Source organism: Oncorhynchus mykiss, chromosome 8 (genome assembly GCF_057628025.1).
Source record: "Oncorhynchus mykiss isolate SJ-2025 chromosome 8, ASM5762802v1, whole genome shotgun sequence".
Classification (NCBI taxonomy): Eukaryota; Metazoa; Chordata; class Actinopteri; order Salmoniformes; family Salmonidae; genus Oncorhynchus; species Oncorhynchus mykiss.
In genome coordinates, this window is record NC_143029.1 from 51,930,527 (window position 1) to 51,948,827 (window position 18,301).

An 18,301-nucleotide genomic window follows, 5' to 3' on the forward strand; every position below is an offset into this window, starting at 1 on the left:
CTTATATGGCTGTGATTGCGCAACGAATGAGCCTACACTTTCTGTCGTTCGCCCAAGGTCTTAGCAGCATTGTGACGTATTTGTAGGCATATCATTGGAAGATTGACCATAAGAGACTACATTTTCCAAGTGTCCGCCTGGTGTCCTGCGTCGAATTCGGTGCGCAATTGCCAGCTGCTTCTACTTTACCATTTGATTCAGGGGAGAAAGCATGTGTCCAAGAACGATGTATCAATGAAGAGATATGTGAAAAACACCTTGATGATTGATTCTAAACAACGTTTGCCATGTTTTCAGTCGATATTATGGAGTTAATTTGGAAAAAAGTTTGCGTTTTGAGGACTGAATTTATGGATTTTTTTTGGTAGCCAAATGTGATGTATAAAACGGAGCTATTTCTAATACACAAGGAATCTTTTTGGAAAAACTGAGCATCTGCTATCTAACTGAGAGTATCCTCATTGAAAACATCAGAAGTTCTTCAAAGGTAAATGATTTTATTTGAAGGCTTTTATGTTTTTGTTAATGTTGCGTGCTGGATGCTAACGCTAATGCTAACGCTAAATGCTAACGCGAAATGCTAACTCTAGCTAGCTACTTTTACACAAATTATTGTTTTCCTATGGTTGAGAAGCATATTTTGAAAATCTGAGATGACAGTGTTGTTTACAAAAGGCTAAGCTTGAGAGATGGCATATTTATTTCATTTCATTTGCGATTTTCATAAATAGTTAACGTTGTGTTATGCTAATGAGCTTGCTGATAGATTTACACAATCCTGGATACAGGGGTTTTTTCATAGCTAAACGTGACGCAGAAAACGGAGAGATTTGTCCTAAACAAATAATCTTTCAGGAAAAACTGAACATTTGCTATCTGAGAGTCTCCTCATTGAAAACATCTGAAGTTCTTCAAAGGTAAATTATTTTTTTGAATGCTTTTCTGTTTTTTTGTGTAAATGTTGCCAGCTGAATGCTAATGCTAAATGCTACGTTAGCCATCAATACTGTTACACAAATGCTTGTTTTGCAATGGTTGAGAAGCATATTTTGAAAATCTGAGATGACAGTGTTGTTAACAAAAGGCTAAGCTTGAGAGCTAGCATATTTATTTCATTTCATTTGCGATTTTCATGAATAGTTAACGTTGCGTTATGGTAATGAGCTTGAGTCTGTATTCACGAACCCGGATCCGGGATGGGGAGATCAGAAAGGTTAAGGAAACAAAATGTGGAAAAAGTCAAGGGGCCTGAACAGTTTTTCCAAATACATTGTATATATGTTTCCTGATCTTTCTGATACCGTATCTCTCAGATATAGAAGAGATACTTTTTGGGGGCACTATCTGTTTTTCCATGTAGTGAATCTGTTATTCAATGTGTCTGTATGGGCTAATAGCAGTATTTTTTTCATCAAATACTTATTTAATATTCTTCAAATTCAAAATCAAATAGTTAAATGATTCTTCGTATGACGTTCTTAAAACAATTCCATAAAGTTTGGTAGAAATGTGGAGTATGTTTTGTTTATCTGTTGGGAAAAATGCAGTTTAATTCCGTTTTACATTTTATTTTCAGGCAGCAAAATGTGAAGACTGCAAGGAGTGTGTAGGCTTTCACTAGGCACTGCATGTGTTACTATCAATGTCAACAGTTCTGCTAGTCACTTTGGATGAAGGTATCTTCTACATGACCATATATTATTACAATTATTACATACAACATTTTTCAGCAACACTTGTGTTTGAGATTTGTCATTAACGTCCAGAATTTTTGGTGAACTAAACAACTCATTTAATCTCAAATCTTTCCTCACCACTAAAGCAAGGAAATCTCCAAGTCAATTAGATTATGTTTGGTTTTATGTCAAGGCTGCAGACAAGGCTTTGAATCCTGACCATCTGGCAGTGGATCTGGGATTCATCCTTATTTATCCCTCTGAATGGCTATCTGATAGAACAGGTGGAGTCCAACCTCATGCATCCCAACTAACATGTTGACCCAATGTGGATAAACGATATGGCGCACCTTATCTGCGGAGGATCAAATGTCAACCGGTCATTGGTGGTTTTGCAAAGCTTTTGGCTGGGATAAATCCATGTTAACTGTGTTATACAAACACCGTCCTAGCTTCTGTTGGAATAATAATTGAAGCATGTGGTCTCACAATGAAATCCATGCAGTCGGGTGTTGAGTAAGAGGATACTGTTCCTGATACATGGCCCATGGGTCTTGGTGAGATACCAAATGTTACCAAGCTATAGTTTTTAAACAGACGGCTTGTTATAAATGAATGCACCCCTTGTTTTTCACTCATTGTGTGTTACAAGAGAAGCTTCTGTTCTGAAGGAAAATAAATAAATATTTGTCCAGCACTAAAACTACAACATCATTTCAACCAATGAGCTATAACTGCTTATGAATCATTTATAATAAAAAAACTATGAACTAATAAATAATCATCCATTAAAATACTTATAAATGGTCTACAACCCCCTTTAAAGGTACCTTAATACAATGTTACCCAAACAAGTTTAATCATTATTACATCTTATTGCACAAAACATGGTTGACCCCCAACTTTCTGCAAGGAGTATGCCACGGAAATGATCTAGCACTCTCTCACTGTTTTATTTGCAAATCATTCTAAGAATGATTCATTTAATTTCAAAGCTAAATGGAGAGTACTTTACTCCCTCAGACATAGCCTAAATAGTCTTTCTAGAGATCCGCGTTGCCTCCCACCCAGGGTCTGGTTTTCGAGACTATAGCCAGAGAGGAAGAGGCGATGCGAGAGGATTTACTGGCTACTTTGAGAAAAACATCTTAGTTGTGCCTGTTGTTCACACGTGTACATGCCCTCTTATTGGCTAGAATGGTCCCACGTGATCTCACCTCTTCCCGCCTGCCTTCCATCTTTGAGGACATGTATTTCCATTGTTAGAGCGGTCATTCGACCATCTTATCAATATAATAGATCATCTTTGCTATAGCCTAAAGACGATGAAGTGCAAATGTCATAACATTTTTCACAGAAAACTCTACAGGGGGCGACGAGCACTACTTGACTAGCCTAGAAACAAGATGGCGGGTGCACGGCGAACACCATAACAGTGGGATGCTAGTACACAGAAGGCTAATTGGGAACATTGCAGAGAGGAATTGATTAACTTCAACATTTGACTAATGCGTCCTTTCCGATTCCGTAGAGTGGTTTTCTAATGAAAAACTAAGACGAGCGGGAACACAGATATATGTGAGTGCTGGTAAACAACAGGGGGACGTCACATCGGTGTCACCAAGGGCAATGTTGAGGGCAACAGAGGATGTCCGTCCCTTTTATTATATCATATTAATGTCAAATCATGCAAGCCTACAAACCATGAACACTGCATGTTTTCAGCTTTTCCACATATCTTGTCTCTAACAGGCCTAGTTCCTGGGATAGTGTAGATGTAATGATGAACTCGTAGGCTACTGGTCAGGTCGCCATGGCACAAGCCATGTCAAACTTTGAATCAATGACAACTCGGATCGTGTTCATTGGTTGCTTATTTAGCCAAACATGTTTTGCCATACTCCATACATCACGTAACCATTACAAAGGGGTAATTGGGGTAATTGGATGAAAGCGCACTTACATAGCCTAATGCATGACTGGCTGGATTCAAACCCGGGGTTTCATGAGCACCTAAGGACTGTGTTAGCCCATTGAGCTAAAGCTTAGACATTGGCCTAGGGAGCTACGCAAGTCTTTAGCTCTCAGACAAGGTTACCCATTACTTGAGTTTGATGCACCGAACCACCTCCCTTTTTTTGTCATCCCCCTTTGACCTCATCATCACAGAGATCCAGCCACGTAATAGCACCTACTGTACGTGGCTGACTGGAATCGAATTTGGATCTCCTGGATGCTACAATACTATATTAGAGCTCAGACACATGACAACATCGTCTAAACGAAGATCACCTTGCTTGTTGTCGACGAACGGTGGCTGTTTGCGCCAATTCAACATGTACAATGGTCAGAAAATGATGGTCAACATTCCAGTCAGAGGTGATAGGATGGCCACTTGCTACGTTCAACTGTTGGTTGTCGCTTTGTGATCTCTGAGTGTACATCTAGTCATTAGCTTGGGGAGCCAACAAAATTCTTTAGGTTTCAGGCAAGGTTACTCAGCATGTGAATTTGATGCATCGAACTAGCTTCGTCACATGCTGTACAGTGCCTTGCGAAAGTATTCGGCCCCCTTGAACTTTGCGACCTTTTGCCACATTTCAGGCTTCAAACATAAAGATATAAAACTGTATTTTTTTGTGAAGAATCAACAACAAGTGGGACACAATCATGAAGTGGAACGACATTTATTGGATATTTCAAACTTTTTTAACAAATCAAAAACTGAAAAATTGGGCGTGCAAAATTATTCAGCCCCCTTAAGTTAATACTTTGTAGCGCCACCTTTTGCTTGCGATTACAGCTGTAAGTCGCTTGGGGTATGTCTCTATCAGTTTTGCACATCGAGAGACTGAATTTTTTTCCCATTCCTCCTTGCAAAACAGCTCGAGCTCAGTGAGGTTGGATGGAGAGCATTTGTGAACAGCAGTTTTCAGTTCTTTCCACAGATTCTCGATTGGATTCAGGTCTGGACTTTGACTTGGCCATTCCAACACCTGGATATGTTTATTTTTGAACCATTCCATTGTAGATTTTGCTTTATGTTTTGAATCATTGTCTTGTTGGAATACAAATCTCCGTCCCAGTCTCAGGTCTTTTGCAGACTCCATCAGGTTTTCTTCCAGAATGGTCCTGTATTTGGCTCCATCCATCTTCCCATCAATTTTAACCATCTTCCCTGTCCCTGCTGAAGAAAAGCAGGCCCAAACCATGATGCTGCCACCACCATGTTTGACAGTGGGGATGGTGTGTTCAGTGTGATGAGCTGTGTTGCTTTTACGCCAAACATAATGTTTTGCATTGTTGCCAAAAAGTTCAATTTTGGTTTCATCTGACCAGAGCACCTTCTTCCACATGTTTGGTGTGTCTCCCAGGTGGCTTGTGGCAAACTTTAAACAACACTTTTTATGGATATCTTTAAGAAATGGCTTTCTTCTTGCCACTCTTCCATAAAGGCCAGATTTGTGCAATATACGACTGATTGTTGTCCTGTGGACAGAGTCTCCCACCTCAGCTTTAGATCTCTGCAGTTCATCCAGAGTGATCATGGGCCTCTTGGCTGCATCTCTGATCAGTCTTCTCCTTGTATGAGCTGAAAGTTTAGAGGGACGGCCAGGTCTTGGTAGATTTGCAGTGGTCTGATACTCCTTCCACTTCAATATTATCGCTTGCACAGTGCTCCTTGGGATGTTTAAAGCTTGGGAAATCTTTTTGTATCCAAATCCGGCTTTTAACTTCTTCACAACAGTATCTCGGACCTGCCTGGTGTGTTCCTTGTTCTTCATGATGCTCTCTGCGCTTTTAACGGACCTCTGAGACTATCACAGTGCAGGTGCATTTATACGGAGACTTGATTACACACAGGTGGATTGTATTTATCATCATTAGTCATTTAGGTCAACATTGGATCATTCAGAGATCCTCACTGAACTTCTGGAGAGAGTTTGCTGCACTGAAAGTAAAGGGGCTGAATAATTTTGCACGCCTAATTTTTCAGTTTTTGATTTGTTAAAAAAGTTTGAAATATCCAATAAATGTCGTTCCACTTCATGATTGTGTCTCACTTGTTGTTGATTCTTCACAAAAAAATACAGTTTTATATCTTTATGTTTGAAGCCTGAAATGTGGCAAAAGGTCGCAAAGTTCAAGGGGGCCGAATACTTTCGCAAGGCACTGTATGTCAATTAACCATTGGCATCAAAGAGTTACTTCTATCCCTCTTCCTGAGACCTGTCGATGAAAACTTCAAACTCAAGATCAGTGGTTTGGTTGTTGTTTTGGTGTATGGTACAGTACCACATAAATGAGCTTCCGAAGCTTTTATCAAGACAATGGCTCAGGGATAGTGAGTATCACAGCCCATTTTCCTGTTATGTCACCTTAACCCGTGTGGGGGGGGGCACAGAGCTATCACGGAGCTCAAGTAGAATGTCTCACAAATGTCTCACTTAGCAAATGAATGCCCTTGTAGAAATATTTTTTTCCCTTGACAAATAGGCATAAGGTCAAGATGGTTTCTCAACATCGGTTCGTAACGTGAATAATTGCTTCTTCATGACATGACTCATTGAAGAATGACATTCACTTGCGAAGTACGACAAAAGGTTCTAAGTTCTAAGCAGTGTTTGACAATAACATGGTATTTCAAGTTGTGCTCGTTTAAGCATTATGACGGAACATATATATATTTTTTTTAAACTACAGTAGGCTGGCTACATGTTCATTATGCCATATTTATTTTGAATGTTTTTCTTTTAGGAGTTTCATAAACATGAGGAGCTTGGAGGGTATCTTTGTGTTTTCTGCCTGGCCTTTTCAGCATTTGCACCTGCATACATTTGAAAGTACAGTCACACTTATTTGGGTACTGTAGCCAAAATCTGTCAGGTGGAAATGATAATGCTGCAATAGCATCCACAAAATCTAGCAAAGCAAGGACAGCTTTGTTTTCCACCACCAAGTAGAGAAGTGTTGAGGAATGGACTGGGCCAATACTCCCAACATAGGGAGTTGGAGGTCTGTGGTGTCATCAAATGGTGTGGAAGTCTCCTGAAATAAATAAAATACAATATATTATAGAACTGAGCGAAAAATAATGTAGCATATGCCAATACATTAAATACATAAATAAAATGTAAATTGTCACTGAACCCCTTTACAAACAGTGTACTGCCTTCCCCAAGGAGATGGGGAAGCATCAGGAGGCCAGCTATAGTATAGCGGTGTGTTACCATCCCACTTGGGTCTTCTTGTGTCATTATGTCTTCCTCCAAGGCAATATTCATTCTTGCTACAGTGTCTAGCTCTAGGAGGAGTCTTGGTGGTTTGAAACCTATTCCACTGTGTTCTTAGGGACCTTTAATGACACAGACATTTGTGGGTAACCTTTCCCAGATCTGTGCCTCAACACAATCCTGTCTCGGAGCTCTACGGACAATTCCTTCGACCTCATGGATTGCTTTTTTCTCTGACATGCACTCTCAACTCTAGGACCTTATATAGACAGGTGTGTGCCTTTCCAAATCATGTCTACAACAGGTGTACTCCAATCAGGTGGACTCCAATCAGGTTGTAGAAACATCTCAAGGATGATCAGTGGAAACAGGATGCAACTGCGCTCAATTTCGGGTCTCATGTCAAAGGGTCTGAATACTTCTGTAAATGTGATATTGCTGTTTTTTATTTGTAATAAATTACCAAAAATTTGAAACCTGTTTTTGCTTTGTCATTATGGGGTATTGTGTGTAGAAAGCTATTTAATCCATTTTAGAATAAGGTTGTAACGTAACGAAACGTGGGAAAAGTCAAGAGGTCTGAATAATTTCCAAATGCACTGTAGATCTCCATGTCCTGATTTTCAGGAAAAAGTGGACATTTCAAAAAATATCCCTAATATGATGACTGTTGTGTACAAATTTATAAGCTTATCAGGTTCTGATCGGCTTACTATGTCTCTAATCTCGAGATCGGCCCCCGACTGCTGATCAATCAGTTCTTTATTTTCCAGTCTCCGCTTTGTCATCAAAATGGACAACCTTGCAATGAGTTACATGTATTCATCCTGGCACTACGTCATGTCCCCTCTCAGATGTTATTCCCACACACCTCATTTACTTGTCTGCCCCTACTGCATTAGAAAGTTGCATGAAGTAGGTAAGCATTGTGTCGCTCATAATGTGTACGTCTGCCTTTCTCAAATCTAACGTGCCTGGTAGTGACATGGGTCGACCTGTGACGACCTCAGATGGATTCAACCCTGTTTTTTCTTTATGAGTGGCCCATATACTAGATAAGACTGTAGACAATGTATCCGGCCATTTTTATCCCTTCTTGATGCATCTTTGACAGTCTTTCTTTCAAAACTCGATTTGTGAGTTCTACCTGACCACTCGATTGAGGATGGTAAGTGCAGTGTAGTCGCCAGTCTATGTTCAGAAGATGAGCTACCTCCTTACACACACAGTCTATTTGGTCCGTCAATCCCCATCTGGGAATGATTTCTCGAATCAGAATTTTGGCTGTGTCGTGCGGTTCCTTTCTTAGTAGGGTAGGCTTTAACCCATTGTGAGAAATTATCAACAACGACCAGCACATCTTCCTGTCCTTTACATTTAGGCAGCGTGATGTAGTCAAGCTCTAGATGTCTGAATGGTCCTGGTGGGGCAGGCGCTCGTTGTCTGTACTTTCCCTCGTCCCTTGGTGTTGTTTTCCATACAAATGTTGCAATTCGCCACGACAGCATCAGCCTCTTTCCACACACCAGGATTCCACCATTTGCCAACGAAGCGATAAATGATCTTGTCCGCACCAATGTGTCCCAAAGAGTGGATCTGTGTCACCTAAGTAGGGTAGGAGTGCATTTAGTGCAACACATCGCATGTTGTATTTCCACACACCTTCTTGGCTGAGTTTGCATCCTGCAGCCATCCATTCCCACATTTCAACTTTTGATGCATTGCTCTGCATATCTCTAATGTGTTGCAATGTATCCAAGGTGTATTTCCTAATTGGTTTAGGTGACAGGGGTGTTTGCTTGGCAGTCACCTTGGCAGCTCTGCCGGCAAGGTCATGACCTTTACTCTCGCCTGTAAAGAGTTTTCCATGTGGTTTCATTTTCAAAATCGCAACCTGTACAGGTAACTGGAGAGCATTCAGTAGAGCCATCACCTCTGGTCCATTCTTCACAGGAGCTCTCAGTAATGTCATAAATCCTCTGTTTTTCAAATATTTTTCCAACGTCATGGGTAACGCCGAAAGCATACTTTGAGTCTGTGTAGATGTTAGCTGTTTTTTCTTCAGCCTGTTTGCATGATTCTGTCAAAGCCACCAGTTCCGCCACCTGTGTTGATGTTCCTGCAAGGTAACATGCCTGTCACTATCACATTGTCCATTGTAGTAACTGCCCAGCCTGCCTTCCTCTCTCCCCCCGTCCACAATGCTTGAAGATAAACTCTGGGTTTTCCCATGGATGACTTTTAGCAAACCCATCAGAGAGCTGATCCAAAACCAGCTCACAACAGCAGTAGGAATATTAAAATATAAATACACAACGCAGAGATCTAGAGATCCATGGAACTAGTTGTTTTTCTGCAATGTGGAATTGAAGATTAATGGGTCAGGGACACGGATTGTGTTTCAGTTCAACATCTGTTTAGATTCTGCGTAGGGGTTCCAGTCCGGGACTCATAGCTATGTGTGGCAAGTTCTCATTGGTCCAAACTATCTATACATTGAAGCCTGAAACGGATACTTTGTATTTGAACATTGGCACAATTTTACTGAAATGAATTCTAGTTGGTCAACCACAGGCTAGGCTTTCGGGTATAAACTATATCCTGTCTCTTCGTTCAGCGGAGAAAACAAGGAGAACAGGAAAGAACAAGCATCCACTTCCAAGCGTAACAACTATGATTTGTTCTCTTTAAATAAATACATATTTCTCCTCCTGATTTGCTTTGGGGTCTGTGTTGTTGAAGAATAACAACAACTGCTAACACATGGGGCTGTGACACAGGATGGTTTGGTCTTCGCCAAAGATACTCATCAACTGTGTGTTGATCCTGGAGAAAAAGTGAGGGAGGCACGCAACCCATTTCGGGAGTTAGCTCTTGATCCCCTGATTGACTGCATATTGATGGGTGTGTTTTGACCCACATCATCTAAAAGAACCAAATCAGATAAATATTTTATAAGTGCATGCAATGAGTGATACGTATGTGTGATTTATAGGGGTTAGAATCCTCTGTTAAAGCCCTATCAGTTAAAATAAGCCATAAGTGATTAAGGGTGGGAACAATTATTGTTGCATGGAAGTGAGATGCTAGTTGAGCAGCAATTTTTTACACGTGAGGTTAATGTAAGCCTTGTAAAAGCGTTTGAAGTAAACACAAGTTTTAGGGGTAACCAGGCCTTAAAGAAACAATTTGTGTTCTATAGATAGGAGGTGTGTCTAGTTTGAGGAACAGAAACCTCACAAGTCCTCAACTGGCAGCTTCATTAAATAGTACCCGCAAAACACCAGTTTCAACTCAATTTCGTCTGCCTTGTTGTCTAGACACTAGACATTATTGAGTAAAATGCTCGGAAGCGGGGGGTGGTGTGGGCGCCTTCGAAGTCTGACCAGAAGACCGCTCTGTCTGCCTCTTCTCTTGTGGCGTTGTTTTGGGTCAGCCTCTGGAATCAGTTGAAATGTCCTGGGTGGTTCGGACAAAGGATCTGCTTCGAGAAAGTCGTATTCCTGGTCGTAGTGCAGGTAAGTAGATGTCGCTCTGATATCCAAAAGTTATTTCCGGCGCTATGTAATAACACCTAAGATTTTCTGGGCTAACGATGTAAGAAATAAAACATAAAAACAAAATACCTACCTTGCCTGTAGTTGATTAAAGAAGCCTGTTTTGGGACATTTAGATTCCTTTCGACACTTAATTTGCATATTTTGTCATTGTTAGCATTCTCAGTAATACATAACATTAAACTTTTCCTGTTTCTTTGTAATAAAACTTTGCTTTTGGAGCAACATTTTATTAGCATGTTTTTACATAAAACTTTGGTAATTGCATTTTAATTGAATAGTAATGACCTGAGAGTTTCTGGAACTGCTGTACACAAGAGGAATAGTGAGAGTTCCTTATTCCACTTATTTAATAACTCCAATATTAAAAAGCAATTTCCAAAGTCCTATGTGACAACAATGTTGCAATTGTAATAATCACAAAGTTACTACGTATATATACGAACTTGATGTCAAATCAACGGAAGGGCTCGTAAGCAAGCATTCATGGTAAAGTCTACAGCCATTGTATTCGGCGCATGTGATTCGATTTTGTGTTAGTGTATTACTTTATGTCTCACTTATTATGAAAATATACGTGTTAGTCATGAAGCTGCAAAAGTGCAAATTTTGAGGAGATTCCATGTCCCTCGTATTTATTTCTAGATCCACCACTCTCAATTTCTAAGAGCACACTGTGCTGATGAGCATATATTTAGACTAACTACACTAACTGCCGTAGTTGGTTCTTCCTCAAATATTTGGCAGCAATCAAATGAACGTTTTTGTTTTGAAATGACTTGCACATCTTCAAATATCTTCAAATGGAATTGAGTATTCTGAGAGGTATTCAAAATGCTTTCAAGTATGATTCGTTTTTCTGAGACTTGTATTTGAATATCAAAGAAAATAATTGCTTTTATTCTACTACCTTGGGTGTAGTAAATAAACCACAAAATACAAAAATGTTCTGCCCAGGTCTGAATCGGTTTGATTTGCTTATACCATGTATTTATTGGTTTGAATATAAAATGCCCCAAACACCCACAGTATATTCCCCCGGCTTCTGATTAACTTTAGTCTCTGTGATTCAACCTGCCCAGAGAGGGTCATTTGCATCAACTTGACATGCTGAACCTATGAATGATACATTAGCTTTCAGGCAGACACTTGCCCCACTTTAGTTTAGGCTTGAGACAAGAAGAACATAATCAATCAATTAGTTAATCAGTTGCAATTGCAATCTTTGTTACACTTTGATACACTGTATCAAATATGTTTGATACATATTAATAACATTATGGACGAATTAGATACACTGACGTATATTATTATGCAGAAGCTGTATTCTCTGGTCACACCCTCCCAATTCCAACAGAGCACTTGGCGTGTGTCTCACGGATATACCAGCAGATGGCAGCAAAGTCTCACTTTTAAAATAATCAACATCGGTCAGTCCAAGCAGCTTGTTAAAAGCAGGATTTATTCAATGCATTTCTTATCTACTGAACCAAGTTACATCAAATTGTATTGATCGCATACACATTTTTTAGCAGATGTTATTGCGGGTGTAGCGAAATGCTTGTGTTCCTAGGTCCAACACAACAATGTACACAACAATGTTCACAACAATGTACACAACTAAAAGTAAAAGAATGGAATTAAGAAATATATAAATATTAGGACGAGCAATGTTGGAGTGGCATTGATTTAAATACCGTAGAATACAGTATAGACATGTGAAATGAGTAAAGCAGTATATAAACATTATTAAAGTGACTAGTGTTCCATTATTAAAGTGACCAGTGAGTCCATGTCTATGTACATAGGGCAGCAGCCTCTAAGGTGCAGAGTAACCGTGTGGTAGCCAGCAAGTGATGGCTGTTTAACAGTCTGATGGCCTTGAGTTAGAAGCTGTTTTTAAGTCTCTCTGTCTGAGCTTTGATGCACCTGTACTGACCTCGCCTTCTAGATGTTAACAAGGTGAACAGGCAGTGGCTCGGGTGGTTGTTGTCCTTGATGATCTTTTTGGCCTTCCTGTGACATCGGGTGCTGTAGGTGTCCTGGAGGGCAGGTAGTTATTTTCCTGACACCACACGCCGAGGACCATCACCTCCTCCCTGTAGGCTGTCTATTCATTGTTGGTAGTCAGGCCTACTACTGTTGTGTCATCTGCAAACTTGATGATTGAGTTAGAGGCGTGCGTTGCCACGCAGTCATTGTTGAACAGGGAGTACAGGAGTGGGCTGTGGGGCCCCTTGTGTTAAGGATCAGTGTAGTGGAGGTGTTGTTTCCTACCTTCACCACTTGGGAGAGGCCTGTCAGGAAGTCCAGGACCCAGTTGCACAGGGCGTGGTTCAGACCCAGGGAACCACCACTGACATATACAGTAAGTCCTATTAAGTGTAAACCTCTTCAATGCTTCTGCTCCTTGAGAGATACCCAACCACTTCTCTGTTTCAAGGTCCAGCTATGAATGCCAATGGAATACTTTGTCTATCAGGTAACAGATGCATGAATACATTATGACTTGAGGGGGAAAAACTTAAGAGTTCAAGGGCTAACAGAGGAAAAATGATTTAGTCACAGTCCGATCTGGGTGAATTGAGAAATAAATCATAAACGGTATGCAGAGAACAAATGCCCACTTTGGCCCAAGGGCTAAAACTACATACTTAATATGCACTTTACCATGCAAGGACAATGTATATGAATGTGTTCCTACAGTACATGCAGAGCTACCTTATCAGCGCTAATGAAAGATTAACATAATATATATTCCAATACCGGTGCTCTTTTGTTGCGGGGAGTGGGGAGATATGGGTAGTTCCACGAAATCAGTCCCTTTTGGGTCGTGTAACATTCTGTCATGACGAGCACATGTTCAACTTAATAAAAAACATGTTCTCCCATCTCAAACAAAAGACTATAGTAAGTGCCAATTAAAGGAAAAGTCCACCCAAAAACAATATTTTGGTATTTGTTTCATTAGTCCATTGTTGACATAGTCCCAAACATGTTTTGAATGTCAGCAATAACATTTTCAAAATATGTAACTTTTAAAATACAGAACTCATCTCTGTATGATGCTAAATGCATCATACAGGCATGATTAAACTTTTCAAGCGTGAGTTCCAAATATCTCTAACGGTCGCCCCCATCCTGAGTTTGTTTTGAGTTTTTTTATGTGTGTGATGTCAGAATGCAATCACTATCCCAAAATGTGATTGTCAAACCAAGACGTACACTGCCTGCTAATTATCTATCGGCTATATTTCAACTTGTCAATTTGAAATGATTTTCTGAATACGTTTTTATTTTCTTACAACAGTTTGAATTGAGGTGTGTTCCGCCTCCTCATTGATTCACAAAGAAGTACCCCATTTCACTGTTGCAGACAATTTATGTTTGAGGCTTTACTGAGCCGGACAAACTTCTCTTTTCCATAAGAGCCCAAGCACCTCCCCAGTGTTTCCCCAAATCAAGTATGCAGATATTTGAGCATTCTAACACAAACTTTTCCCCCTGGTACATTTTCTGACTGGTGCTTGCATTGCCTTCATTGTTGTTTTTCTTACAAATAATAACTTTGGACGTGTGTTCTAACCAAAGTAAGTGCCTTATTTTCTGTATATCGGGATGTCGTTTCTACTGTAGCATACCATATGTACAGTATGTACATGTATGTATGAAGCATAATGTAGTTACTGTTTTATTTTTTTTAAATCAGGTACTGGTGACAAATCATGCATTCCGATTCTTTTATAGATTGTAATGGACACAGAAAATGCTTATTTGAAAGTTGTACTGATTATGATAAGCTAATGCTAAGCTATTTGCCAGCTATGTGTGGCGCCATGTTTGTTGACATTATACAATGCCTTCTAAGTGTCACGCAAACATCTGTCCGACCAAAGATGTTATAACAAAATGAAGCGAGGGATGGTTCACTCATCTTTTGAGTAAACTTGCGGAAGTGAATGAAGAGACTTGAATGATGGTGGACGACACACCTGTCGCTGTCTGAACATTGCATTTCAAACATAAACTTGTCACATTCAGGACATAACGTTGTAAGGACTGCGTTTGTGCGAAATGTTTCTGTGAAAAAAACTGTGTTGCCAGCTCAAAGAATGACTGTTGCGTGAATCTAAAATGGACATTCTAAATAAGCGTTCCAAATCACACCGGTTTGAGTTTACACTGCAGGGACCGCTGTAGAATGATCAAACCCACGTGTTGGTATACATCAAAAGGTTAATTAACTGTCTTTATCCAACAAAATAAATATTTTCCAAGTGGCCCTGCAATCTCCACAGCTGTTTTCTGCAATGGGATGATGTGAGGCTGTGATTGAAGCATAATGGGGATAAATGATGGCGATAATTGGACCTATCTGAACGTGATGGCTTAAAGGTATTCCCTTCTGAAATGAGAGGTGGAAAAAGGGGCCGCAGTAGAAAGGAGAGTCTGTCTTGAAATGTCTGTCTTTCCCCAGTCTCAGAAATGACTCAATCATTGCACCGGTCTTTTGTTGGACTGTCATAAATCTTCCTCTGTTACATTATCTTGGCAGATTCATTACGGATAATTGCGATATTAATGCGTTAAGAAATGGAAAGCAGAACACAGTTTCAAAAAGCACTCTCAAGTTAAACTGTAAGGATCAACATCAGGACCCAGTGTTTCTTTTTAAGAAAGGGCGATAAAAGTTTTGTGGAGTAAACCAATCCTTTACGTTTATGGACCCTCACATTTTATAGTTAGGCAGAGACGTAGATGACACCATAAAGATGAATCTCATGTGATTTTGTGTTTTTATTTTATTTTTATTGATCAGATAGGATAGTGTGAGGCAGATATGAAGGAGTTTGAGTCAGAAGGGTAGTGAGTCAGATTCCAGCCCATGATAACTCTGGCATATACGGTGCGTGTGCTGGGGTCAGGGGCTCTAGCCACATGACCACACACCACCACATGCATCTTTTGACGGTGCCATTCCGTTATGGCTACTTACAATAGTTTGAAGATGGAAAAGGGAGGAACATGCAGTATACACTTAGTATATATGGGTGAATAAGGTGGTATCAGTGCCACATCTGAAATGACTGAAAAAGCCAATCCAATTTGAACATAGTCTGGGAGTGAGGAACTCTACTCGGAAAAGTCGTTAATTCTCCCCCCAAAATTACAAAGAGATGCCATTTTGTGTGGTTATGTCCTCAGATTCAATCAATACACAGGTGTCACATTTAATTTAGACTGCGACTGAGTCATTCTTTTTCAGTGCTGTATAGAGTCTCGATATAGAGTTGAAGAGTTTTTTGGTAATAATGAGTCTCTGTGCCTATCATACTGTGCCTAGCACTCCACCACCTCTGTAGGCCTTCTTGACATTGAAGGATAATGGAGAAAAGAGCTGTTGAGGGGATGTCTATTAATTCCTTCCATTTTGAAGGAGAGTTTCATTTTCAACAAGGGATTAATCGGATGACCTCAACAAGCCACTTGACCACCTCCAAACACGAGTCTATGATAATCATTCCACTAGCATGGATATAAGGGAAAATAGGAATACGATAACACATGCTGGTTGATTTAAAGGGATAGTTCATCCACGTTACAAAAATGTTCTGTCTATTTGGAAAGGAAACACATATGTACATTTGTAATTTGGTTGAGCTATCCTTTATTTAGCTAACACAGCAATCGCCATCTGTGGCAAATGCTGGCTAATACAGTACGCTAAGAGCTGAGTAATTCAAACTTTTGAATGTTACATTCAGAACATTTGGGGATTTGTTGTAGTTTGGGGAGATACGGTAATGTGTTATATTGTTCAGAACAGCGATAATAAAGACAAGCGACAATGCCAGGCGATGTTTATGCCACACTGTCAGAAAAACAATGCTGCACATTTTCTATGTGCCGTTCTGGTGTCAATTTTAATTACTGTTTTGATTCCATCTTTGACATACACTAATTGCAAACATATTCTGTCTTTGGCGACAAGAGCAAATGAAAAGTGCCTCTGCATTTTAGGCTTTTATACTGAATATTAGGGCTTTAGTGGCAATGGGCAATTTACACATTTTTGCAGCAATTGCACTGATTGCATCTGACTGCAAAATGTGAAGCCCGGAAATCATTCTTTGAGAACCTCTTTGTTGGGTTTAATTGAATCGGTAGATAGGGACAAGTAACTCAGGGAATGGTGAAATGACATTGCCTTATCTTCTCACTTTCTATAAGAACACATGGAATCAAGAAGAGATGTAACACATGCAAGTACTCGCAAGTGTCTCACCTTTACCACACACTGTATACCCATGGTTCTAAGGGGTAAGATTTGGGACATAATAAAACATATTTTATTATTGTCGAGGGTCATTACCCATCTGCCTAAGCACTAATAAAACGTCCATATAGTTAAGCCTGGCTGATGTATTTCACTTGCTTTTAGTTGCGGAATTAGCATACGGTTACAGTCCTGTTGGAGGGCCGGCCCAAATGGGAGCCAATTAATCGAGGCACAGCTTAAATTGTCGGTCATGAAATGTGCCTCGAAGGACAGAGTGAGATACACCTCTCTAGAGTTGTGATCGTGCTGAAATCATTGATGTAAATACAGGTTCCTGTTAGTTGCTGGGGCATCGAAATCAACGAGCCAAGGATAAAACCAACAACTTTCTTTGCATTCATGTTTCAAAATGTATGTTTTTCAATCATGAAGAACCCACCTTCTAATTAATTATCTACCCGTTCTCATCAAAGCAGCATGTCTACCATCCTTCTACCAAATGTCTGTACATTTGTCTCAATTTGTCTGGCAAAATCATTTGGGCATCATTCTGATCCTATTAGCGGACCCCTAAGTGAAGACGACTTCATTCATTCAGCCGGAGCGAGGGATCTGACAGTGAAGGAGGGAGGAAAGAGGGAAAAGGAGGGGAGGAGAGAAGTACTCTGCGGAAAGACACCTAAATTGAGAATAATGAGTCTGGAGAGAAGCAAAGTCATCTCTTTCATCTTCAGCCAGACTTGAAACCCCTTTCATCATCATCATCATCTGCAAACTGTGCATGCTTACTGCAGACACATCAACCTCCAAGGAATAAAGAGACGTTTCGCTTTCAAAGGAATGTGCCTCAATTTCCGCCTTTCTATCGAGTTTCAAGTCCTATAGTGGCGCAATTTGAGTTAGGGTGCACCGCACCGGCAGGGACGGAATTAAAATGGGATGGGGGCCCATGAATTTGTGGACAGATTACGAGTGAAGGCGCTGTACAATTGATTTATGCTGTCATTAGGTTGTGCAAGGGCATCTGGGTTGTGTTTGGGGGGAGACTAACCAGGCTCACAATAGGATCCCAAATCTAATGAGCAACCCTTTAAAACTTTTGGACATTTACAGGTACCTGGGTCCCATTGAACAATTCAGCCAGAAATGGTCCCAAATGATCAGTCTTCTGTGGCAAATTGGAGATCATGATAATGATACAATAAGGTGGGTTGCTGAAACACGTTTGTGTGATGAGTAACCTTGCCCCAGACCTGAAAACTTGCATCAGCTCTCCAAACTAAAGGCTTGAGCTCAGAGGGAAATGAAGGAGACCCTGGTTCAAACCACAGTCGGTCACATTGACATTCCGTTGACCTTTCTTCCCATTACCACAAATTGGACTTCAGGTTGGAATGGAATCAAGTCGGGCATATGCTAAACTATCACTGCTTTATTACACCGAACAAAAATATGAACGCAACATAAAACAATTTCAAAGATTTGCTGAGTTACAGTTCATACAGTTGAAGTCGGAAGTTTAGAAACACCTTAGCCAAATACACAATTAGCCAA

The 18,301-nt window shown here is 40.2% G+C and overlaps 1 long non-coding RNA gene across 1 annotated transcript in view; it reads left to right on the plus strand.

The window, feature by feature from the left end:
* Nucleotides 1-348: 348 nt before the first annotated feature.
* LOC149981682 (uncharacterized) overlaps nucleotides 349-18,301 on the plus strand; it is a 161,010-nt gene continuing 143,057 nt past the window's right edge. Inside the window, exons 1-2 of the long non-coding RNA XR_016482427.1 lie at nucleotides 349-487; nucleotides 856-917. This is a non-coding gene — a long non-coding RNA (uncharacterized LOC149981682). The remainder of the gene's footprint in view (nucleotides 488-855; nucleotides 918-18,301) is intronic.